General features: G+C 46.3%; 1 protein-coding gene across 3 annotated transcripts in view; it reads right to left on the reverse strand.

The window, feature by feature from the left end:
* LOC138449115 (zinc finger protein interacting with ribonucleoprotein K-like) overlaps window positions 1-16,144 on the reverse strand; it is a 361,705-nt gene that overhangs the window by 314,833 nt on the left and 30,728 nt on the right. The window lies entirely within an intron of this gene.

Here is a 16,144-nt window from a genome sequence, read left to right on the forward strand (position 1 = left end):
ACCAGGCTGTAAAGGAAGAATAACAAGTGAATAACACGAAGATAACAGTTGTCCCCTGTAAGCCTTACTAACTGATGTAATACCTGGGCTTTTTCCCCACGTAGGATAGAAGAACAGCACAATTCGGGAATCACCTAGGAATATAACAAGACTTAGTATCTAACTGGCTTAAACTAAGACACAATTCAAGAGGTGGACAGGATCTTACCAGTGGAGACTGAATGGAGGATTTGAGTAGCTTAGAACACAACGACAGGGATAAAATAAGAAAAAGGAAATTAGTAGGAGGATGCTAATACCCGGGCGGCACGAGAGTCGCACTGGATTCGGGATGGTGCACAGCTGCAGAGCGTCCTTGAGTGCACGGATTAACCAGGGGCTTTCCAAATGTTCCGTTTGTGAAGCAAAAAGTCTTACCACTGATGAACGAAGGATGATGACAGCAACCAGTTGGGATGGCAGTTCCAGGGAAGGTAAGTGGAAGGCAGGTAAGGTTTGGCGCGATGCAGAACAGCCAGTCGGGATGGCTATTCCTGAGATAGGAAGTCGAAGGCAGGCAAGGTCTGGTACACTAGCGGACAATAACAAAGACAAACCTTTTCTAGCGGGGTCCGTGAAGCAAAACAGGTTCGGTACACGGGAAGGCAGTTCAATAAGGGTATTCCAAAATAGAGGGTCCAGTAAACAGTCCGAGTCGAATCCGTAAGAACAAGGAGGTTTTCAGCAATTGAAGATGGAGCTTCTAAATGCCGGGAGTAGCTGTAAACAGAAGCGGCGCCCTGGCTGTCTCCATGGACTAAATCAGTGAGTGAGGCGGGGCAAGCCAATGCGAGGCTCTACCGGCAAACTACCGTACGGAGCCAGGTTTGCTGGGGAATGTAGTTTTTCGATTCGCTAACTTCCACGGCAGCTGCCATCGTGCACGAAATGGGGCAGCATAATGCCGAATTCTTTTGGGGAGTGCCACAAATCTCCTCTTCATTCTGGTAGTTGCACTAGGAAGTCGAAGTGCTAGAGGAGCAGGTGGCTGGGTTTTGCGCACAGAGGGGGGTGAACGACGACCCATAACAGCATCCGCCCCCAAAGACGGTGGCAACCCCTTGCGGGCATGGAAACGCCGCAGGAGTACAGGCGAGTGGATGTTACACAATGGTTCCCAAGACCGATCCTCAGGACCATACCCTTTCCAATCGACCAGATAAAAGGGCCGACCCCTGCGGAGCTGGAAGTCCAATATATCGGCAACCACATATTCATCTTCGCCATCCACGCGGATAGCGCAAGGTCGCGTAGGTAGGCGCGTGGAAGGAAGGCAAGGCTTGAGGAGACTAACGTGGAAAACAGGATGCAGTTTCCACGAAGTTGGTAAAGAAAGACGCATCGCCACAGGATTCAAAGCCTCCGTAATGGGAAAAGGACCCACAAACTTCGGGAGCAGCATACGTTTGCCAGGAATACGAAGATTACGCGTAGACAGCCAAACTTTCATGCCCACTTTGTATTCAGGAGCTGCAGTCCTATGCCGGTCAGCGTATTTTTTTGCTCTCTCCTGTGCAAGAAGAAGATGGGATCGAACACCCTCACGGACTGAGTCCAATTCTCTTACACAATCCTGAGCGGCCGGGTTGTCAATGGGGAGTGCCGGATCCAAGGGCAAAGAACGTGGATGGAATCCATACAAGGCAAAAAACGGTGATACACCCAAGGCACAGTGTACCGAATTATTGTAGGCAAATTCGGCAGGGGCGAGCGTCTCTAACCAGGTAGACTGAAATTGGAGACACAGGCATCGGAGGAACTGTTCCAAAGTGGCGTTAGCCCTCTCAGTCTGTCCATCGGTTTGCGGATGGTATGCAGAGCTGAAACGATCGTCGATGTGCAATGAAGAAGTCAAAGCCCTCCAAAAGCGAGAAGTAAACTGAGGGCCACGGTCCGATACTATGATAGAGGGAAGTCCAAAGAAACGAAAGACATGTTTGAGAAACAAAGAAGCCAGGACGGGGGCCGAAGGTAACCCCGAGCAGGGAACAAACAGAGCCATCTTGGAGAAGTAGTCGATGACAACCCAGACGGTATCATAACCGCTTAGAGGAGGCAGATCCACAATGAAATCCATGGAAACCATATACCATGGTTTATGTGGCACCGGAAGAGGTCGCAAAAGGCCCACAGACTTGGATCTTGAGACCTTGCATTGAGCACACACTGAGCAAGAGGCCACGTAATCGATGATATCCCGGGACATTGACGGCCACCAAGCCCAACGTCGCAGCGCCTCCAACGTCTTTTGCTGCCCCGGATGGGCCGCCATCAAGGAATCTTGTGACCAGGCTAAAGCTCGAAGACGTGCTTCTCCAGGAGGTATAAAGAGACGACCCTGAATATAAGGCAAGCCTTGTACGATGTCGAGATTCAAAGATTCACATTCCTCATCATTTGAGGTCACCCAAGATGATATAAGGGCACGGAGCGAAGGCTGAGGAGTGCAGGCACAAACCACCCTTTCAGGTAACAGCAGGGGACGATCAGCCCTAGAAACACAGGAACCGTGGGATAACCTTGAAAGAGCGTCAGCACAGGCATTGAGGGGAGCCGGTCTATATGTGATGACGAAGTTAAACTGGGAAAAGAATAGATGCCAACGAGCTTGTCGGGCCGTAAGGCACTTCATAGATTTGAAGGCAAGGAGGCTACGATGATCCGAATAGACGTTAACCTGATGACGGGCCCCCAACAGATGATGGCGCCATTCCGCAAAGGCATCTCTGATGGCTAATAACTCACGTTCTGTGATAGGATAATTGCGTTCATAAGGGGTCAATTTCCTGGAAAAATATGCCACTGGATGGATTTCTCCTGAATCGGGACATTCTTGTGACAGTACTGCCCCAACCGCTGAACCGGAGGCGTCTGCCTCCACTAGGAAGGGAAGGAGAGGGTCTGGGTGTTGCAAGACCGGTGCTGTCGAAAAGGCGGTCTTCAGGATTTCAAAGACCCGCTGTGCCTCCGGATTCCATGCATATGGTTTCTTGGAGCTGGTCAGTGCTGTTAAAGGAGAAGAGATCGACGAGAATGAATGGATGAACCTTCGATAAAAATTGGAGAACCCCAAGAAGGACTGCAGTGCTTTAACTGAGGCAGGAACGGGCCATTCCAGAATCGCTTTAACCTTAGAGTGACTCATACGAATGCCACGACTGGTCAAGTCATAACCAAGAAATTCCACCTCGGCGGAATTAAACACACACTTCTCTGCCTTGACGTACAGGTGGTTCTCCCTCAACCTCTGTAACACAAGACGCACATGTACGCAGTGATCTTTCATAGAGGATGAGTAGATGAGGATATCATCTAGATAAACTATGACAAATTGATCCAGATAATCATGGAAGACGTCATTCATAAAGGCCTGGAAGGTGGCCGGGGCATTACAAAGTCCAAACGGCATCACTAAGTATTCGAATAAGCCATACCGTGTCTTAAAGGCAGTCTTCCACTCGTCCCCTGCTCTAATCCGAACAAGATTATAGGCCCCCCTGAGGTCAAGTTTAGTGAACACCACTGACGAACCAAGTTGATCCAGAAGCACTGATATCAGCGGGAGAGGGTACTGATTTTTTACCGTAACATTATTCAATGCCCTGTAATCTATACAAGGGCGCAAGTCCCCCTCCTTCTTAGGGACAAAGAATAATGGAGATGCCGCTGGGGATTTGGAAGGCCTAATAAAGCCCGTGGCCAAGGCTTTATCTATGTATTCTTTCAGAACCTTGTCTTCTGGTAAGGTAAGGGAATAGACTCTTCCGGCTGGTATCTTGGCCCCAGGTAACAGGTCTATTGGACAATCATAGGTCCTATGAGGCGGTAATCGATCTGCCCTGCCCTTATCGAACACATCCCGAAAGGATTCGTATTCAGAAGGGATGTCCTTACTAGCGTCACGAACGATGGCACCTATGACAGAGAAGGAAGCCACCAGAGCTTGACAGGAAGACTCCGGGCATACATACGTATCCTGAAAGCAGTTTTCATTACACTCCAAAGAAGGGAATCGAACACTTTTCTTTACCCAATCAATAGCAGGGTTGTGGTGTTGCAACCATGGAATACCCAATATGACCTGGTATTGAGGAGCTTTGATTAGATCGAATGAAAGCGATTCCACATGTCCGTCTTCGGTCTTCATGCTGACAAGGGAGGTGTTCTGTTTAACCAAACCGGATACCAAAGTTGTACCGTCCACAGTATGGACCCTCTCGGGTTGAGCCTTTGGTAGAATGGGCACTTTGTTTTTTGCAGCGTAGTCAAAGTCCATATAGTTCCCCGTAGCTCCGGAGTCTATAATAGCCACGGAGGGGAACGTAGCATCTTCGGCCGTGGTAAATAACACAGGAAGACTGACAGGAGCAGACAAAAAACCCTGTGAATCCAAAGAAGACACTCCCGGCGTAGGGACTCTATCTATCGCCGGGATTTGGCGTTTCCCGCCTTTTTGACCGGTCTTTTGGGACAGTCTTTCAACTGATGTTCTGAAGAACCACAATACATGCACAAATTATGTGAACGTCGATATTCACGTTGGGCTTGAGTCAAAGGACCCCTCACCGCCCCTATCTGCATGGGTTCTGGAATCGAAAGAGGAGGAGTAACTACATCTGCTGGAACGGGGGTAAGGATTGATGTTTTACGTTCTCCTCTTCTTTCAGACCTTCGGGCATCTATTTGCAACACCAAATCTAATAATTCACCGAAGGAGGTCGGAACGACCGGTACTGTGGCTAGGATGTCTTTTAGTTCTTCGGACAACCCCTGGTAGAATACGGCTGATTTCTTCTCTTCAGGCCAGTCTGTTTCAGCAGCTAGCTGATTGAATCTGGTGAGATAAGAAAAAAGAGAAGAAGAGCCTTGTCGTAGACTCAACAACTCCAGGTCCGATGCTTGAGATTTGTAACGGTTATCAAAAACCTTATTCATGGCCAATATAAGTTCGTCACAGTCATAGAGGACGTAGCTGTTGGACTCAAGTAAAGGGTTGGCCCACGCAGCCGCTGTACCCCCGAGATGGGAAAGAATAAAGGCTGCCTTGGTGGTAGAGTTTGGAAAGGCAGTGGGCCGACACAAAAAATGCAATTTGCATTGATTCATGAAGGTCCGATATTGTTTTGGATCTCCCGTAAAGCGTTCCGGAGGGGCCAACGGGAATTGAGTGGCCATCAAAACCGGGGTCGCAGAGAACCCAGAGGCGGAAGCTGAAGGCAGACCGGAACCTGAAGCGGCCGCACCCGCCATGTCTACCCCGAGTGTCGGGGGGTTTTGAATACTCCGTAAGCTGTCGATCCTTTGATGCATGGCGTCATGAGCTAATGTCATGTCAGATCGTAACTCAGACACCAAACGAAACAAAGCAGCCAAAGGATCAGCTTCATCCATGGCTTCTGTTTTTGTTACTCACCGGTGAGATGAGTGCGTGGAACCGGGGAGTATCCAAAACCCAGGAAGTTGCTTGAAGAGCTTTGGGTAGGGCCTCTACCCAAGCCTCCTCTCTGTGAGGGAATAAGACCTTCAAAATGATTTGACCACTTGCTGTATTTAACCAGACAAGGGGACTGATCACCCAGAAGGGCGGGGAGAAAGCGCACCGCCACGAACCAGGCTGTAAAGGAAGAATAACAAGTGAGTAACACGAAGATAACAGTTGTCCCCTGTAAGCCTTACTAACTGATGTAATACTTGGGCTTTTACCCCCCGTAGGATAGAAGAACAGCACAATTCGGGAATCAGATAGGAATATAACAAGACTTAGTATCTAACTGGCTTAAACTAAGACACAATTCAAGAGGTGGACAGGATCTTACCAGTGGAGACTGAATGGAGGATTTGAGTAGCTTAGAACACAACGACAGGGATAAAATAAGAAAAAGGAAATTAGTAGGAGGATGCTAATACCCGGGCGGCACGAGAGTCGCACTGGATTCGGGATGGTGCACAGCTGCAGAGCGTCCTTGAGTGCACGGATTAACCAGGGGCTTTCCAAATGTTCCGTTTGTGAAGCAAAAAGTCTTACCACTGATGAACGAAGGATGATGACAGCAACCAGTCGGGATGGCAGTTCCAGGGAAGGTAAGTGGAAGGCAGGTAAGGTTTGGCGCGATGCAGAACAGCCAGTCGGGATGGCTATTCCTGAGATAGGAAGTCGAAGGCAGGCAAGGTCTGGTACACTAGCGGACAATAACAAAGACAAACTTTTTCTAGCGGGGTCCGTGAAGCAAAACAGGTTCGGTACACGGGAAGGCAGTTCAATAAGGGTATTCCAAAATAGAGGGTCCAGTAAACAGTCCGAGTCGAATCCGTAAGAACAAGGAGGTTTTCAGCAATTGAAGATGGAGCTTCTAAATGCCGGGAGTAGCTGTAAACAGAAGCGGCGCCCTGGCTGTCTCCATGGACTAAATCAGTGAGGTAGGCGGGGCAAGCCAATGCGAGGCTCTACCGGCAAACTACCGTACAGAGCCAGGTTTGCTGGGGAATGTAGTTTTTCGATTCGCTAACTTCCACGGCAGCTGCCATCGTGCACGAAATGGGGCAGCATAATGCCGAATTCTTTTGGGGAGTGCCACAAATCTCCTCTTCATTCTGGTAGTTGCACTAGGAAGTCGAAGTGCTAGAGGAGCAGGTGGCTGGGTTTTGCGCACAGAGGGGGGTGAACGACGACCCATAACAATTCCCTTTCCCATGCACTTGCACGTTCTCAATGTTACTGGGCCTAGTAAGATCGTTGTTATGTTTCTCCCCTATTCCCGTTCCTTGCCTTGTCACGCTCTGAAACACTTGTGTATGAGCGAGATACAAATAAAATATCATATCATATCATATCTGTGTGATATTGGCTTGGAGGAGGGCGTAGACTTAGGCAACTAACTTTTGCTTTCTGTGTGCTTTCAGAATTAAATGCTAAACGCATTTCCCCACATGGAAAGGTTACGAGTGTCTTATCCAAAATAATGGTCCCTTAAATTATTTATTTATTTATTGTTCATTTATATAGTGTTTATACACAGGTGAAGTGATTAAAAGCACTAAAATAATCTCCTTGAAGAAAGAAAGTGCTAAGCAGCAATTAAAGGGCCTGCAGCTTCTGATGGGCTGCTGGGCGTGGGTGATCTAAAAAGCCACAGGAGGTTGGGAGGTGACCGTGAAACTGTGGCCTCACGCGAGCTTCGTATATAGAAGCCACACAGTACCTCTAGCTTTAAAGCCAAAAGGCAGCTGACACTTTACAGCACTTTCCCCAGAAAGATTTCACATGCCATGAGCTAATGAAAGAGGATTATACTTAGGCTTTCCGACTTTCGGTTTTAGTTGAGCTCTGTGTGCGAGTGTTAAATATAATCCTCTTTCATTAGCTCCTTTGATCACTCGCACACATAGCTCAACTGAAATCAGAATCAGAGTTTTCTGGATTCCTCCTAGGAGAAAGAAAACAATCTCGAGGAACTTTTGCAGGGCTTTTTCAGATCTTACTGAAAGTCGTAAACCCTACTTATATATTCATTTGTGTCCATTCATGCAGCTAACCTTTACATTCTACAGACACTTATCTCACTAATGTCTTACTTCAGAGGCATACAAATATGCTGTATTGTTGCTCATTTTATGTCTTGGGTACAAATAAATTCTGGTGACATCAAAATATTAATACAAAATTGCTAATCAAATATGTTTGTCGACTAATCAAGGAAATGGTCAATAGCAAACTCTTCCAATGCTTTTTTTTTAACACATTTCTGCCTTCACGTATGTCAGTATAAGCTGGATGAAAAAACATCAAATGTAATAAATTCTTTTCTGGGGGAAAAACACAGTAGGCAGGGCTTCTCAAAAGGCTTTCGTAGCCATATCACTGTTACCAATCTAAGAGGCAAACCGTTAAATCTGGCTGTAGTTTCAATGTTCTGTTCTGAAGGATTATTAGCCCATAAGAGGTATTTTTGCACTGAAGCAGATGTGATAATTGCATGATTCTGATTAATGGGTTTAGCAAGCTCTTTTGTTTCACGCTTTTCGTAAATGTAGATAGACAGCCAAGCTTTTAATTGGCATGCCACAATTTGATCCAAACTGACGGGTGCATACAAATAAACCAGCGTACTTATTTTCCCAAGGTATGATTTTACGTGATAAAAGAATGGAACACACTCAACGCCCCTTTTTTCCAAATATAGCCTGTACAATTGATTGCGTTATCTCTGCATTAGGATGGTGTCCAGTTAAAGTATCGACTGTAAAAGGATCAAATGCAAAAGGATCGACGCAATAGGGACGCAATAGGGCCCGAAAACAAAAGGATCGAATTGTATTATTATATATTTTTTTTTGGTTTTCGTATAAGTAAAAAAACTGGTTTTTACCACAAAAATGGGGGTTGGAGGGGACCCACCACCAAAAAACCAAAAGAAATGTAAAAAAAAAAAGAAAAAAAATTCGATCCTTTTGTTTTCGGTCATTTTGAATTGATCCTTTGACCATTCGATCCTTTTTAGTCGATCCGTTGACCTATAACCCATTAGGATTACTCCATATAAGGAACCAATGATAAATAGGATGTAGAATCAAATCATCAGCCGTGAAATTAAGACCCAGCTCTAAGTGGGCGCCACACCAAGAGCTTAAAGGAACTGCTGAACTGCACAGGTGTTTCAGTAAGCCAGAGTGTGCTGAACTTGATGAAACGTCCATCCCTCCAGGGAAAAGAACTATGAACCCCACTGACTTTGTTATAATAGCCCCTCCTGGTTGCTACATTACTCTAGCCCCAAAGCATGGGTTAGCAGAGGAATATGGATTAGATGTCCTTGTGGGAGTGATAGATCCAGCCTTCCGGGGAGATTTGAAGGTTATTTTACATAATCATGTGGATAACCCAGTTAACATCCAATTGGGGATCAGATCACTCAAGGGATCCTTGATAAAGCCCTATTTCCCCAAATAAAAGAAGAGACGGAAACTGAGAATACTGAGAGAGGAGACCTAGGTTTTTGGGAGGTGGACGAGAGACCTCATGTCAATCTTTGCCAGGATGTTGAACCAATAGTTCTCCCCGACTTAGCATTTGCCCAAAGAAATGATACTTTATTGGCAGAGGCTTTCTTATAGGCCATGCCTGAGCCTGAAGGCAGCAATAAAGGGTGTCCTTTCTTTTTTCTAAAGCATGGCCTGTTATATCGCAGAATAATATCAGGAGATGGAATAAGCAAAACCTAGTTAGTAATTCCCAGGACTCATAGAAAAATAGTTTTAGAAATTGCCCACTCATAGCTGACCAAGGTACACGTTAGTGGGAAGATTAATTTGGCCTGGAATAAAAGCAGACATAAATAAATGCATACAAACTTGCAAAATCTGTCAGAAAAGTAGCACAACTATACCTCCACTGGCCCCGTTGAATCCCCTACCAATAATAGATGTCTTGTTCTCTCGAATCAGGATGGACATCATAGGACTGTTAGATACCTCTAAACTTTGCAATAAATGTGTCTTGGTTTTCTTTGACTACGCCATCAGATACCCATAGGCCTTCCCCATGAGAAATAGTACGACCCAACAAATCTTAAAGCACTTGTTACCATTCTTTTCCAGGGTCGGGTTCCCAAAAGAAATTCTAACCGATCAGGGGTCTAATTGTATGAGTAAGCTCATGTAAGAAGTCAAAGAGTTACTCCATATTGCTACCCTGAGAACCTCTCTGTACCATCCTCAGACGGATGGGTTAGTGGAACGATTCAACAAGACTCTAAAGCTTATTTTACGAAAATTGGTTGATGAAGGGGGTAAAGATTGGGATTGCATGATACCTTAAGCCTTATTCGCTCTGAGGAAGACCCCACAAGCATCCACAGGGTTCTCCCCTTTTGAATTGCTATACGGTCGGGAACCTATAGATGTCCTTGACATGCTCCAAGCGACCTAGGAGGAAAGGGAAGAGACATCAATACCCTTGTCTCAAACAGCATATAGATTGCGGGAACACTTGCAACTGGTTAGATCACTAGTGCAGACTAATTTAGAAAAGGCTCAGCACCAACAGAAGATTTCATATGACAAAAAGGTGGCTTAGAGGAGTTTTTCTATAGGACAAAAAATCTTAGTCCTTTTACCCACTTCTGAGAACACTTCTGAGAACAAATTAATTAATGAATTGGCACGGCCTGTAGGAAATATTAGAGCAAATGGGAGCTTGCAATTATAAAGTAGCCCAACCCGACCAATGCCAGAAGACGCATGTCTATCACGTTAACCTTCTGAAGGAGTGGAGGGAAGATTCACCTTTCTCTCGCTCCCCTATTCGCTCTTGCCTAGATCCACAAAACCTTGATGAAGTAGAACTTATACCACAAAATCTCCCCAAGGATAAACAGGAAAATCTGAATGGTCTTGTTGCCACATTTCCAGATGTGTTCAATGAGAAACCAGGGAGGGTACAAGGAACGTATCATTATATACAAACTCTACCAGGGAAGGTGATACATTTAAAACCCTACATGCTCCCAGAGGCTAGGAAGAAAATTGTCATTACTGAGGTCAAAAACATGTTACATGCCTAATGTTATCAAACCTTCTTCAAGTCCATGATCATCCCCCCATTGTGTTACTAACTAAATCCGACCAAACATGGAGATTCTGCATAGACTTCAGGCAAGTTAACGAATTATCTGCCTTTGATGCCTACCACATGCCAAGAATAGTTGACCTAATTGATAAATTGGGGAATGCAGTAAACCTGTCAACTCTAGACTTGACCAAGAGATATTGGCAAGTACCTCTACACGGCCCAGACAAAGAGAAAACAGCCTTTTCAACACCTATTGGCCTCTTTCAGTTTAAGGTACAGCCGTTTGGTTTGCACAGTGCAACAGCGACTTTTCAAAGATAAATGGACGGCTTCCTACAACCCTATTCTCACTTTTGAGGGGCATACATAGATGTTATTATCATCTATAGTAAGACATGGGAAGACCATTTGTTTAATCTCTATATATTATGAGAACCTTACAAAAAGCCAGGTTAACAGTTAACGTTAGAATATGTAAACTCTCCAATCAGTTGTGTCCACATCGCATAGGGCAAGGGTATGTGAAAAACCAGAGGGTGTTTTACATCCCAGTCGCTGGGGATCTCTTACTCAGGTGGCCAGGGAAGGGCCATCGCTTTTGGATCCTGTCCCTGGGGGTGTACAAGGGAGGGAGGATCACCTGGGTAGGGAGTTCTCAGGGAGTGGGGGAGAGACACCCAATTGTGAGACATAATATACCCCTTTTCCAACTACCCTGGAAATCACTGTCCATACCTATTTTATTGGAAACTACATTTCCCAGAATTCCTCCCCACTTCACCTTCCCAAAACCACTGAGACGAGGAAGAGGAGGAATAGCAGGATGAGGATTACCTCCTTTGTTGTATCAGAGCCATGTCACACTGATGGGATCAGGCAGAGTCAGACATGTAATCTCAATCACACACATCTAAGCTTGTTAACGCTTGGCAGAGTGATCAAAGGCGGCAGGCACAAGCACACCAGGAGCGAGAATGAGAGCCGAGAGAAGCAGTTCCAACAAAGTCAAAGGAGCAAGGTGCTTTCAAGCAGGAAGGCCAGCGGACTGCGTGAGAAAATCTGCGAGCAGCCGAAACCCTGGCGGGGGTCCTGTGTTTGCAGACATCTGTGAGCGACTCGAACGGAACGGCGTGTGCACCCGAGAAGCACGCCTTGCAGATGCTCCAGGAAAGGCAGCTCCCCTCCTGAGCACAAAGCAAGGTCGGGAAAAAAACACAAGGCTGTGAGTGACAGCCTTGGAAGCAAGCAGGAAGGTGTCGCTGAAGAAAGTCCCCTCAAGTACACGACTGGTGAGTGATCTGAAGGCCGGCTTGTGTTAGAAGCAGGGGAGCAGCGTTAACAAAAGGTTACGATAGAAACAGAACTATTATGGTGAGACGGAAAAATAATACAGATTAACAAAGGGGTTTGCAAGGAATCATCAGCCCTTCTAAAAACTCAGTAAATCTGCATAAAAGTAACATTCCGTGCAAAAGGGAACGTAAGATATGGTAAGCAATTGAGAACTGCCATTAAGCAAAGCAAATACAGGAAAAGTATCTGCAACCTAGGAAGCTGAAGTTTTTGTGGAAGATTGAAAGTAAACAGTTGATAAAGATTGTGAATGGGCCAAGCGGCCAAAATAAGAAAACCTGATGAGAGCATCACAAACCTCTCGAAATTGAGAACATTTTTCTAATGGGATGTCAGTGTCAAATCCTTGCAGTTTTGAAAGTCTCCAATAGTAATAGCTTAAGGAACAAGAAGTTGAAACAAGAGAATTAAGAATTGGGGAAGAGAACCCCAAGGTGAGAGTAAAAGGCAGGTTCAAGCCCGGCAGAGCCCTGCAATGAACGTTTGGTGAATGGAAAGTGCATAATGTGGACAAATTGTGAAAGAAAGGTGAACATTGTGCTGTGGTGAAAGAAAAGGGAACATTGAAACAGGTTTGAGTTCGGCAGAGGAAGGCCTGTGTAGGACATTGGTCCTATGTTTCAGAACTGAATTGTACATGGAAAACTAGACCAAGAGATGTGCTGTTGAACTGCGCAGATGTCTTAGTAAGCCAGAGTGTGCTGAACTTGATGAAACTGTGCTTGTCACCTATATATCTGAACTCTCTAAACCCCCGTGCTATTAAACATGTGGAAGGGAACTGCCATACAAGCCATTCTGACACTTCTTTATTTTCCCTGTACACATGCGTTGTTAGAGAAAGAGGACTAGGTTAGGTGTCTTTAGTATAGGCTTTATAATTTGACTTAGACTGATGACTGTTTTTCTTTTGTTTCATGGTCGAGACTACTCCCATGTTAGAGTTAGGATTAGATAGAAATTACTCCAACCCTGCTGATTTTCTAAATAAAGGTTTTTGAAACTTGCATCTGTTGTCGTGTATACTACTGTTGATACCATGCCCTCTTAACACACCTGACTCCGCATGACTGTTTGTTCAACTATAAAAGGTGTGGTTTTTCACAGAAGAGAGAGCGAGCTGGGGGTGTTGTCCGGTCCATAGAGGCCAAGGAGCCGAGAGCAGCAGGACGTGAAGTGTGGAGGAGAACAGTATGCAGAGACACTGGCCCAGTGTTGGTGAGGGGCTGCAGCATGGCTAGGGAGCCGTGCCTCCAAGGAGCCAGAGCGAGGCAGCCTGCATCCTGCTTTTGGTGTTCGGTTAAATGCTTGTTTTCCCTTGGAACTGGTGCCTGTCCCAAGGGTGTCTGGGGGGCAGGTGGTGAGACCCTGACCTCAAACCTGTGTATCCAGAGAGACCGGTCATCAACGCGATGCTGCCTTGTGAGTTTCATGTCAGTGAGAGAGAAACTCAGCAGCGTGTGGTTGATTGGAGAGGATCAGGAGAAAGACAACGTTTGTAAAGCGGCACAGAAAAGTGAGAGAAGGTTTATAAAGCGTCACGAAGTGGAAGGCATGAGGAAGCTTATGAAAGCCGTTAAAAGAAAGCAGAAAGAAGGAATAGGCGCTAGCGGCACAGAGGGGCAGTAAAGACATTTAAAGAGTGTAAAAGTGTGCAGAGACACAGGAAGAAAACAAACAGGTGCAAGTGTGCATGTTAAGGAAAGTAAAGTTTGTAAAGTGTACAGAGGCATGTAAAGAGAATGTACAGCTGCAACTGTGCACGTTAACCTGGTGTAAGTGCACACAGTAAAGAAAGGAAAGTGTGGAAAGTGTGCAAGAGGCACAATACCGATAGAACAAAGCAGAGGAAGGTGCAAGGGTGCACAGAAGATAGAAAGACCCCTGCACTGCCTCCAGAGTCAAAACCCAGAGACTCAGCCGGAGACAAGGTGCAAGACTCCGCACCCATCAACGACTTGACACCATCAAGACATCCTCACACTGAGCGCCCCCAAGAAAGATCCAGCCGTGGGTAGGGAGCACAAAGCACCTAACAAGAGGAAAGACGCTGAGGCAATCCAAGAGAGCCCCCCCCTCACCCACACCCATGAACTGGTCCGCCACACTCAAAAATACAAATTTGCCCCGTCTTCCAGTCTAGCAATAGAGGGGATAGTCACATCCGACCCAACCATGGCTGAAGATATGTGTCAGAATTACCACAATCCTTCCCTCCTTCCTCCTCACCTCTTTCTTCAATAGCATCTTCTTGTGTTGCAGTCTTTCTTCTTCAGCGAGATTCCTTGGGTTCCTTAGCCTTCTTTTTGTCGTGTAAATAAGGCCAAGCTCTGTTGGAAGCCACGCTGTCGGGAGGTTAAACCCCAGACCGCGAGGCCTCCTGGGAGTCCATCCTCAAAGCAGGGAAAAAGCCTCCTGGCTGAAAAAACCCTGGGATGGATCCTTCTTGATGGGACAGGAAGAATGGAGTGTTCCTTCTAACGAGGTCCTGATATGGAGGATGACTGAAGAGGTGATCCGGAGAGACGGCCCCCAACAGATGACCGGGGAACAACAGGTAAGGCAAAGAATACAAGCTGGATGGCGGAGCCGAAGAAAAGCAGAGAGAGAGTATTGTGCGGAGGATCCCGAGAAGAGAGGAAGCTGCCCGATGTGAAGTGATACGCGGGCAAGGCGAGAGACGTAGCGGGAACAGGTAAGACAGGAGAGAGTAACTGAATAAGATGCGCCAGAGAAGCGCGAGGAAGAGCAAGAGACAGAGAAGCGATCGAAGGGACGACCGCACAGAGGAGGGCGAGAAAGGCAGAGGAGCATAACAATGCAGTGTTAGCTCAAAGAGTGAAAACACCACTAGTGTTGGCAGGTCGGACGAAAAGTTACTGAAGGTGCAACGCGTCAGACTGCCAGAACAGCCTCCAGTATAAGGAGCGGGCGGCCATCTTGGAAAACACTAGACCGTTCATAGCAGAACGTCAGAAAACGTGATGGCATATTCAATGGAGTCTCCAGGAATGCCATAACTTCCATTGGGGAAGCATGACAGTATGCCTCCTCTTCACCGCTTTCCTGGATGGAGACGATGGAATCTACGAATGAGTAATGGAGCGTGGATATGATGGTGGGGTTCCCAAGTACGTTCCTCAGTAGAATAACCTTTCCAATGTACCAAGTATTGGAGACCCCCTTGATGGTAGCGAGAATCCACTAAATGTGAGACCTCATACTCCTCGGGTTCACTTGGCATGTCGTATGTAGGTTGGATGGTCCTTCTTCGATAAGGCTCTGGACGATATTCCTTGAGTAATGAAGAATGAAACACCGGATGTACTCTGCTCAATTGCAAGGGAAGGTCTAGCTGAAAAGCCACTGGGTTGATCTTCTTCTTGACTCTGAATGGGCCGATGTATCTTGGGGCAAACTTTCCGGTGTGAACCCACCTGGGTAAGAACTTGGTGGCCAGCCATACCTTAGAACCTTCCCTCCATGGAGGATTGGGGAGTCTCTTCTTATCTGCCCATCTCTTGTAATCCTTGCGGCTAGCCGTTAAGGTATCACAGGCTAGCTGATGGGTTTCTTTAAGGGATTGGACAAGAAGTTCAATGGAAGGCACCTTTGAGGGCTCAGGAAAACCTACAGACAGATGACGAGGGTGATATCCATAAGTACAGTAGAACGGACTCATCCGGATAGCCGTATGGGAGGTGTTATTATAGGCAAATTCCGCCGACGGGAGGTACAGACTCCAGTCTTCCTGTCGTTGGCTACAAAAACAACGTAAATATTGTTCCATAGTTTGGTTCAATCTCTCAGTCTGTCCGTTGCTTTGGGGATGATAGCCTGATGAGAGAGCGCGTTGAATACCCAGTTGTTTACACAAGGAGGCCCAAAACAATGAAGTAAACTGGGAGCCCCTGTCAGACACTACCCTTTGAGGGAGACCATGTAACTTCACTATGTCTCTGAGAAAAACTCTTGCAGTTTTGGGTGCTGAAGGTACCCCTTGCAAAGGTACAAAATGAGCCAATTTACTTAGAGTGTCTACTGTGACCATGATGGCAGTCTTACCTTGTGATAATGGGAGATCTAGCACAAAATCCATCGAAATATGAGTCCAGGGTTGAGATGGAATCGATTCTTGTTGAAGCAGACCGAGAGGTCGAGATGTTTGGTGTTTACTTATGGCAC

This window comes from Ambystoma mexicanum, chromosome 1p (genome assembly GCF_040938575.1).
Source record: "Ambystoma mexicanum isolate Mex_15411 chromosome 1p, UKY_AmexF1_1, whole genome shotgun sequence".
NCBI lineage: Eukaryota > Metazoa > Chordata > Amphibia > Caudata > Ambystomatidae > Ambystoma > Ambystoma mexicanum.